Here is a 10,115-nt window from a genome sequence, read left to right as displayed (position 1 = left end):
CTCCTTTCCCATCTCAATTCCTCACCAGACCTTCCTTTGAATTAGGGTAAACCCCCAAGAGTTCAGTATAGCTGTCCAGATTCAAGAACTGTGGTAGTATGTATGGAGGTGAAAAAAGGAAGATTGCCTGCCTCTTTTCAGGAGCTCCTGGCCTTTGATCCAACCTCCGGGTGAGCCTTGCTTACTCCCTCCTTGTCAGCCCTCTATGTTGCTTCTTGCTTTTGGGTTATGTTCTACCCTCTCCGTGTGTTCTGTTATCAAACCAATGTTTTTTTTGTAACTTAGCCAGTTAGATGTAAATCAATTTCTTAGGGTAGACTTCCGAACTAAGAAAATAAATTTAAAAGTAGTCAATTAATTTTATTACCTAAATTACTTAGTCACAAGCAACAATGAAACAGAGATCATATATATGTATTATCTGAAGAGGGAGTTAATTGGGCTAACTTGTGGACCCTTTAGTTCTGATTAATTTAAAATTACTTATAATTAATTGGTGAGTTATTTTTAGTAGTTTGAAATTACATCACAGTAATCATCTTTGAAAACACATGGGACCATTTATAAGTTCAGGCAAATACATCTGCCTTAAGAATTATTTTTTGAAAGTATTAGAGTTTAGTCTTGAACAATCATATTTTGCCTGGAGAAAAAGAACAAGATATTTTTCACCTACTCCCAGAAACACCAAGATATTACAAAGTTTATCTTTAAAGAAATTTGAATTTTCATATCTTCTGGAACAAAAATTCAGAAAAGTGTTATAAACTAAAAATACTTCTCTGCACCAACACAATGGTTTCATTCTCAGAAACATCCAACCCCTACTCTAGTTTCCTGAGGATGCTCTGCTTTTCTTCACTGACTCCCAAAGCAAAAGAAATCTAGGGGAAAAGTAGGGAAGAAAGAATGAAAAAAGCAAAAAAAAAAAAAGCCACTGTAGATGTGTGGCCCAGAGTCAAAAATATTAAACATAATTGTTAAATAATGACTACTTAATATTAAAAATTCCTAACCCTTATCTCCTCTAATTAAACTTTTCTTTTCCTAAATACATCCCACATCTAGCTGAATCCTATTTTTTCCTCTCTTAGTTGCTCAGCTAACATTTTCATTGCTTGTTTAAAGCACAGAAGATTACAACTTCATTTGATGTAAATAAGATTTTCTGAGATGTTCTTTGAAGTAACCACCACCTACAGTATATATAATGAAAGAGTATGTTTTAAGATTAATATATATTTGCTGCTTGATATAGATAGCATTAAGCTGAAAATTCTTAATAACAGATGTTTGTGGGGCATTATAACCATCATTAGTAATAATGCATTCTATTGTTATTCTATCCAGAATGTGAGCTTTAAGATTTTTATAACTGCAGAGCTCAATTGTTATCAGTATCCAGCCACTACCTCTTTTTAACACATGAAGGACATACATAACAATTACTGACATAATTATTCTATTGGCAAATGCGTTCTAATTAGTTCGTTACAATTGCTTGGATTATTACTTGTGTCCTGGGAGGATCATTATTTTGGGCCATGGAAATCTTCAATTCGATTAACTGCTTCCTAACTGGTAGTTGGCCTGCTTTGTTCCTATCCTCTTGGTTTCTACTGCTGCCTACAGTGCTGCATCCCTAGTACCTACCTTCACTATGAAGCTTTGCCTCAAGCATTTTCTTCAGGGTATCCTTTACCTCCGTGTTTCTCAGGCTAGATGAGGGTTACATGGGAATCATAAGACTATAAACATAGAGATCACTTTGCTATATCTCTCCATTTAATTCCCTGTTTTTTTTGTTAGTTTGTACATGAAAAATAACGTCATAGAAGATAGACCAGTGAGGTGGGAGGCATTAGGTGGAGAATGCCTTACATTTGCCTGGGAAGACCTGGATTTTTATGATGGACAGTAGGATGCAAATGTAAGAGATGAGGACAGTCATGAGGATCCAGTGAGATTCACTGCCGAGAAGATCAGAAGCTGCCTCTCTTTGTTGTGGGTGTCAGAGCAGGAGAGTGCAAGGAGAGGGGGGTCAGCACAGTAGAAGTGGTGGATCACATTGGAGTTGCAGAAAGACAGTTGGAAAGTCAGGACTGTCTGTATCACAGAGTTCAGGAAGCCGTAGGTGTAGACTCCTATCACGAGCTCCTTGCAGACCCGCTGTGTCATGATGGCTGTGTAGGTCAGGGGATTACAGATGGCCATGTAACGGTCATAGTGCCATTGCTGTGAAGAGGAAGCATTCCAGTAGTGACAAAAGCACTGAAGTATAATTGAGCAAAAGCCTGAAAAGGAGATGGTTTTTTCTTCACCAATAAATTTTGCAGCATTTTTTTTGGCCCAATGGAAGATGAATAACAGAGATCCAAAAAGCCAGGTGACTGAGGAATGGTACATGGGTGTGTGTGAAGCCGAGTCTGCCCAGATGAGCAAGATCATGCCCCAGGTTTCCCCAACCAGGGTAATGAGATAAATCATCAAGAACACCACAAGGGGGGAGCTGAAGCTCAGGGGGCGATCTGTGAATCCCATGAGGACAAATTCTGTTACTGTGTGCGATTGCTTGCCATTTTGTTCTCTTACTAATTGTGAAGAGAAGAGATATGCTTAAAAATAATCAGATGCTTGGAAAACACAAGCCCTCGTGTTCCATTCTAGAGGCAGATGACAAAAATTAGGCATTTCCATACAGATCCAAATAGTTGAGCTGATTTCTTTTAAGAGGCACAGAATATGAGTTTCCTCGGCTCTACTTTCAAGTTTATAGTAGTCTTCAGTTTAATTCTAGGGCCAGACAGCATATCTGATTCTGGGATGAAGAGTGGGTACCACATTTCTCTTTGCTTTGGGGTCTGCAAGGACTAACAAAGCATCATGACTATGGACTTATGGACCTGGACGATTAGAGATGGATTGAGTACTTAGAGGGCGCCCAGGTGGGAAGAGACTGAATGTGGTGGGAACAGGAGATGATTCATTCATTGGTTGACCCAGCAAATGTCTGCTGCCAATCATTATTGGCTTCCAGACACTAAAATGAAGTTTACCATAGCAAGATGAATTAGATGAAAGTAAGTCTGCTGAGGATGCTCACAGGTTGCAGGAAAAACAGGTATGTAAAATATTAGTCTGAACCAGTGTGATTGATTGCTTTTCTTCATTAGGGTTTCTGTTGCTGTGACAAAGACAGTGTCTAAAAGCAGCTTGTGGAAGAAAGAGTTTATTGCATCTTACAGATTGCATTCATCACCAAGAGAAGCAGGGCAGTAACGAATCCGAACGATGCAGGGTCAGGGCCATGGAAGAATACTGTTTGAGACTTGACTTCCATGGCTTGCTCTGTTTGCTATCTTATACCATCTAGGATCATCAGCCCAGGAAGGCATCTGCACAGTAGACTGGGCCTCCATTAATCATTAGTCAAAAAATGCTCACAGTTCCATAAAGGGAATAACATCTTACATCAACTTGCCTTCTGAAAGAGTATTATAAAGGGAGGATCAATAGTCTTGGGGAATTATCCCTAACATCAGGATGGATATTAACACAATATAACATTGCAACATTGGTGGAACTCTTCATAGTAGAGAGGGGCTATAAATGAAAAAACAAAACCACAGCCTGTTTTCTGCTTTATTGTTAATGTAACTTTCTTAATGATGCTCCAGATGGATATGAATGCACACATATCTCTTTGTGCACACAGATGAGATCATGATTTTATGCTTCTTTTTACAAACTCAACAATTATGTCATGCCATTTCTTTCCTTAGCTATGTTGTGATTTAATTAATGCCTCTACTAGAAATATTTTCACTAAATTTAGTATCTATACACTTCTGGGCTCCACTTAGGACCATGTAGCATGCCTGGTACTGGGATGAAAGACTTAAATTTTGCAATTTACAAGTTCTTTCATTATTCTATTTCAAGTAAAGTTGGGGTTATGGATAAATCATGACCACTGGTAGTGAATTTGGGTCAAAATGTGCATATTTTTCTATCTTTTGATGGTGACAGACAAATTAATTTAACTCCTTGATATACATATAAAGCTTTTGCAGTGTTCTGAAAACTTGTATTTTAAAGTTGCTACATTATTTTCTTTGTGTGACAAAGTCACAAATAAAAGTCATACACAAGTTTAAATAGTATATGCCAAATCTTTTTCATTTCGAATTCTGATTTTTGTGACATGGTTTATGAACATTTCCTAATTTGATATTACTAAACTTATCTCTTGCTTTAAGACTCTACATCTTTGTCAGATTTCATTTTAAACTACAATCTTTGACATGCTTATAATTAAATTTTGATATGGGAATGAGGTTATTAGTTCTTTCTTTGTTTTTCCAAATGGCTGGCCAAGGGTTCTACTATGACTGATTGGTTAAGTTACTTTGCTGGTGACTCTGTTGGTTTGAAGATCAAGCCTATGGCATACTAAAATCCCATTCACTGCGTATATCAGTTTCCATTTTTCAGCATCTTCTAGAACTAAGACTAAATATAAAATCTCATAGAGTTCATTTTGGTGTCTAGTAACACAATTTCTGGCTTGCTCATACATAAATGAATTTTAGTATGAGTTTTTTTATCAAGTAAAAAACCTTATTTGCACTCAGATGCCTTTAGCAGAACAGACATGTTAATTTAGGGAAGAACAGTGTTTTTGTGAGAAGATCTTTTTTCTGAAGGTAGGCTATTTTATTTACATTCATCAAAGGTTTTGACAATAGGTTTTAATGACTCAAACATTCCAAATACATTCCTTTAAATTCTATTCTTAGAATTCTATTCTTTTTGGTCACTTTTGTAAATGAAATATTATTTTTCATTCTGTGGCTTATTTAACTATTATTTACATATAGGCAAGCTATTTATTTTTGTGAATTAATTTTATACCTATTCTCTTTAACTTATCAATTACAAATCAATTTTTAGTTGAGTCTTCTGAGATTTCCAAATACACATTCACATACTATGAAAAAGATACGACTTCTCCCTTGTTTGCTGCAGACTGTCTCTCCTTTCCTGTGTCCTCTTGTACCTTCACGAGTGGTGCTAAAAAGTAGTGACAATGGTGGCAATTTCCATCCTCTCTAAGAGTGATTCAGAATTACAAAATATAATCCCTGGCATTGAACGATGAGGAATTACCAGCATAAAACTATCCAGTTAGAAGGACCACACATCAGGAACTTCAACGTCAAAGTTAAGAGCATGCTTTTCTAGAGCAAGCTGGCCTTTGACTTTTGCAAAGCTAAGGCATAAACAAGTGCAGGCCCCATAACTGCCTAACAACAAAAGCACTGGAAGGTGTTGACCCAGAGGCCAGAGATTGTGGATCACTCCTAGGTTACAGGTTGTTGTGGAGGTGAGTCTTAGCACTGAACTTTGGCTGTAATTCTAGGAGCTCTTAACCTCTGATCCTATCAAATTCACTAAATATCCCATTTTAAAGATTTCTGGTTTATAACCTGTAGTTGTAGGCAGCTTTTAATATTAACTTTTACAATTAATTGTCAAGAAAATACAAAATCCCTAGAGAAAAAGGGTAGATTAAAGGGAAGTATATTAGTAGAGGAAAAAACTGAATTTGTTTGGAATAACTTGTTCCAAATACCGGCATGTTTAGGAGACAAGGGACATCTTTTTGGAAGGAATAAACTCATATCGATGAGATAGTGGGTGGCAACCTGGATGTTTAGGAGTGTGACGTATTGTGAAGAACCATGAAAGCCAAGAAGAGTCAATAACTCAGTAAGCAGTGAATATGGACTCATTGAACATGTGCACTGTGGAAATTACTTGGCATTATTCTGTGCTCAGAGATTCAACCTGGCATTGCATGAATGGATTGGAGAGGAAGGATGAGCACTATCAGCAGGGACACAGCTTGGATACCTTCTATGTAAGAGCCATAAGGATTTAAAATGGGGGCAATGATAGAAATGAAGAAAGAAGGCAATGAAAGATGGCTCAAAATAGAGTCTATTATCTCTTGGCAATTTACTGACTACAGTTTAATTTTTACCATGTTAATTTCCTAAGGAGATCTTATACATTGAAATACACACACACACACACACACACACACACACACACACACACACACACACACTGCTATTTCCACAAACTCACTAACTCAAGGGTAGAAAATGTGATTGAGAGATGGAGGAAGCAGATGCCACTGTATACTGTCTATCATGTTGCTGTAGATAGTTATAGTAGAAGCAGAAATCTATGGTTGTAGTGAATTCAGAGAAAGAATGTTGGATGCAGTGTGAGGGGATGGAGGATGACCCTGTAGTCACAGTTGATGATGCTGGTAGAGAAGGAGTCAGTGAAGTTTGGGTGATGGATTAAGACATGAATGGTTGAAATCACACAGGGAGAAAGAAATGGGTAAAAAACAGATTAATAAAGGAAAGAGAAATAAAATTTGAGGGACAATTTTGTCTTTAGAAGCTGACCAGAAGAGTAGGCAGGGAGAAAAACTGCCCCAAGATCCTCAAGGTAGTGCCTATCCTGGAATAGTAGAGAGCCTTTGAACACAGGCAACCCTGATATCGCTGGCTTAGGGTAGTTGTAACTTGTGTGATCTCTGTACTCGCAATTATAGCTTCACTTGAAATTAAAATAAACTTGGGATCATCAGGTATCACATTTAACCTATCTTACTGCTGCTGTTAAAAATGCTTGTTGAGAATTCTGTGCAGTAACAAAACGTCTGTTTGAATTCATTTCTGGAGTTGATCAAAATTTTCCACTGGGATCTAAACTAAAACAGGGCCTACTCCAAACAGATATAATGGGGTTTAGAACTCTCAAAAGAGACCAAGAGGTAGTGCACAGACTACAGCTTTATTTAATGCTTCCTGCGTGACAGATTTTATACTATTGACTGCTATGAATATGACATACTGCTTTCCTATAGAGTTTCACAGATGCGTCTAAGGCATGCTTGCTTGAAGGTTTAAAAGCCCTATTAGCTAAGTATTTATTAATCATTAATTGTATTAAAATATTGTTCTCCACTTCTGCAAACTTCACTTAAATTAATATTTAAATTTGAGAATTACTGATAGCATCAACTTTTAGTCTACCAGTGTTTAGATTATAGATGGACCTGATGATAAATTTCAGAAATAAAAAGTAACCAATATCCAATAGTAAATATTTGAACTTTAATTTTTCATCTAAGAGAAAATTTGTAGTTTTAAGAAGAAAATGTTGATGAGATTCAATTAATAGTCAAACTTGATAATAACTAGTGGTTATTTGAAACCTTTTGACCTACAAGTCATTTTTCTTTTTTCTTTTTAATTAAACATTATAAATTATGTATCTGTGTGTGTAGAGTATGTGTGTGTGTGTGTGTGTGTGTGTGTGTGTGTGTGTGTGTGTGTCTGTGTATGCATGTGCATAGTATGGTACATGTGTGGAGATCAGAGAACAACTTGCAGGGGCTGATTATTTCTACCATGTCGGTCCCATATATTGGCCTGAACTCAGGTTGGCAGGCTTGTTGGCAAGCACCTTTACTCACTTAGCCATCTCACTGCTCTCAGGTGTTGTTTGTATCATTTTATTTAGTACAAACTTGTTGTCTTTTCAGTTTCCTCAAAAAGAAACTGATGTAGCAATGCTCAGTAGTTTTCCAAATTCACAAAGTGATGAAGCCAGAATTTAAAACGGATTTGGCCAGTTTTGGCACCCTCTGCCTAAAGGACACAGACTCCCTATTTGTGAGTCCCACTATTTATTTATTTCAGAACGTTTTCCTTATAAAGTTAGACTCCTATGATAATATTTTAGGCATGCTGGGGTGGCTCAACAACATTTCTTAAAAGTTTGTGCAGACTTAACTATTGTGTTTATCAAAATAATCAACATTTGGCAATTTGGAATGCTTTGTCATCATTCATTGTGATGATTAAAACAGCCAATTAAAACAGCTGTGTTGATTAAACCAGGAAGTGTTCTTAGTATTAGGAGAGGGACAGGTAGGTGAAATACTCTGGGAATCTGATGAAAGCTAAATTTTCTGTTCTGCGGAAGTTTTGCTTGTATGAAAATTTGGAATGTGATTTGGGTGGGTTCTTGAGTTTATAAGGTCCCTGCCATGCTCTCCTTATAAAAATAACACACTAACCAAACAACAAACAAACAAACAAACAAAACCAGGCAAACAAAAAACAAATCAATGAAGTAGGTTAAGAGTCTACTAGTCTTTCTCACTCCATTTCTGGTAGGAAAAAAAAAAAACAAAACCCACTCTTCCTTGCCCCAGCACCCACACCCTCTCCTTTGCTGCTCCATAGTCTTTCTACTTCCAACTAAGCAGTAAGTACAACTTACCAAGCACCTATCAGACAGTTAGGGTTGCCAAATATCTGGAAATATTCACTGAATGTAGACCTCTTCATGTCTGTCTGCTTCTACTGCTTGGTGACTATATTCCACACTCAGGAAGCTGTGACTGTTTATAATGTGCAATGAGTCTGTTATCTCCTGTTATTCTGGATTTTCCTGTGTCTCAAGGGATAATTTCTGTGATGTATTCTGCATCTGACTAAATCACCTTTGGGAACGAAAAATTCCCTGAATCATTCTAGTAGCTAATGATGACTCAGGTTGCCATGCTTTGGTGCCCGCTCTCAGGATGTGTTCCAAGTCCAGGCTTTTGGTATGATGTTAAGATGAAGCCTTCCTTACCTTGCCAGGACATCCACGGTCGTTTTCCTTGAAATCACTGCAATGAAGTCTTGTGAATGCTTTGTGGGGAGATAATTAAGACTGTGAAAATGTTAGATGATCAAGATGCGTGTACTAGCCACTTGTCTACAAAGAAAGGATAGTCTTGGTTTCCATATTTATTGTAAGATACTATAAGAGAAAAGCAATACCTTATTTTATTGCTATGCATTTTCCACTGAATAATCACAACACACAGGTGGCTCTGATTAAACTCACTGGGTCACAAAACAATCAAAAGATCAATGTAGGAAAGAGGGCTTTATAAGGAAGGAGATAGGAAGTCGGGGGGATGATTAAAGATAGTGATCAGAATGTCACTATGAAATTGTCAAAGAACACATTTAAAATACTTTTGGTAGAAAAATTCCAATAATTTTAGTAGATGCATTTCTCTTAAGACACAGAAGGCACTTGGATAGTCTAAGGAAAGGAAAAGTGCTTTTAAGTGGTCATTGTGAATTTTAATTTTATTTTGTAGGAAGGAGTTGTACTAAAGGAAGGTTCATTCCCAGTTGACAGATACAACTATGGCTCCTCATTGAATATCCTCCAGAGTCTGAGGATTTGGGTAATGTTATCTCCTCCTAGTCGAGATTATTAGAAGAAACAGGTTTATTCTACCACCATCATGAACCCATATGGATCTGATGATTGTTTTATTTTTAATTTCTTGTTTTCCATTAATTTATTACATCTCTACTGCATCCCTCTCCCTCATCTCCTCTCAGTCGCACCCTCACAAATCCCTTCACCCATTACTCCTTTCCCTTCTCATCAGAGAAGGGGAAGCCTTCTTGGGTGCCAGCCTGCCCTGGGACATCAGGTAACAGTAGGACTAAAGTCATCCTCTCTTACTGAGGCCTGGACAGGCAGTCCAGCTAGAGGAAGGAGATCCAATGGCAGTCAACAGAGTTAGTCCAATTGTTAGGGGTCCCACATAAGACTAAGCTGCACATCTGCTACAAATGTTAGGGGACCTAGGTCCAGCTCCTGCACACTCTTTGCTTTGTTGCTCAGTCTCTGTGAGACTTCATGGGCCTACATTAGCTGATTCTGTAGTGTCCTTGACTCTTATGGCTTGCTCAATCCTATTCCCTATTCTTCTACAAGACTTCCTAAGCTCTGCCTGATGTTAGTCTGTAGGTCTCTGCAGACCTGGATGAGGCTTCTCAGAAGACAGGATTTTTAGGCTCCTCTCTGCAATCATAGAAGAGCATCACTAATAGTGTTGGAGGTTGGCTCTCTTCCATGGGATGGGTCTCAAGTTGGGTTAGTCATTGGTTAGCCACTCTATCAATCTCTGCTCTATCTTTATCTCTGCACATCTAGTTAGGACAAATTTG

The 10,115-nt window shown here is 37.6% G+C and overlaps 1 pseudogene; it reads right to left on the bottom strand.

Annotated features, from left to right (window-relative positions):
- Positions 1 to 1,785: 1,785 nt before the first annotated feature.
- LOC116893202 lies at positions 1,786 to 5,641 on the bottom strand (annotated as a pseudogene).
- Positions 5,642 to 10,115: the final 4,474 nt, after the last annotated feature.

The sequence above is a fragment of the Rattus rattus genome, chromosome 2, assembly GCF_011064425.1.
Source record: "Rattus rattus isolate New Zealand chromosome 2, Rrattus_CSIRO_v1, whole genome shotgun sequence".
NCBI lineage: Eukaryota > Metazoa > Chordata > Mammalia > Rodentia > Muridae > Rattus > Rattus rattus.
Note: the sequence above shows the minus strand (reverse complement) of the source record. Positions and strands in the feature narration are given on the sequence as shown.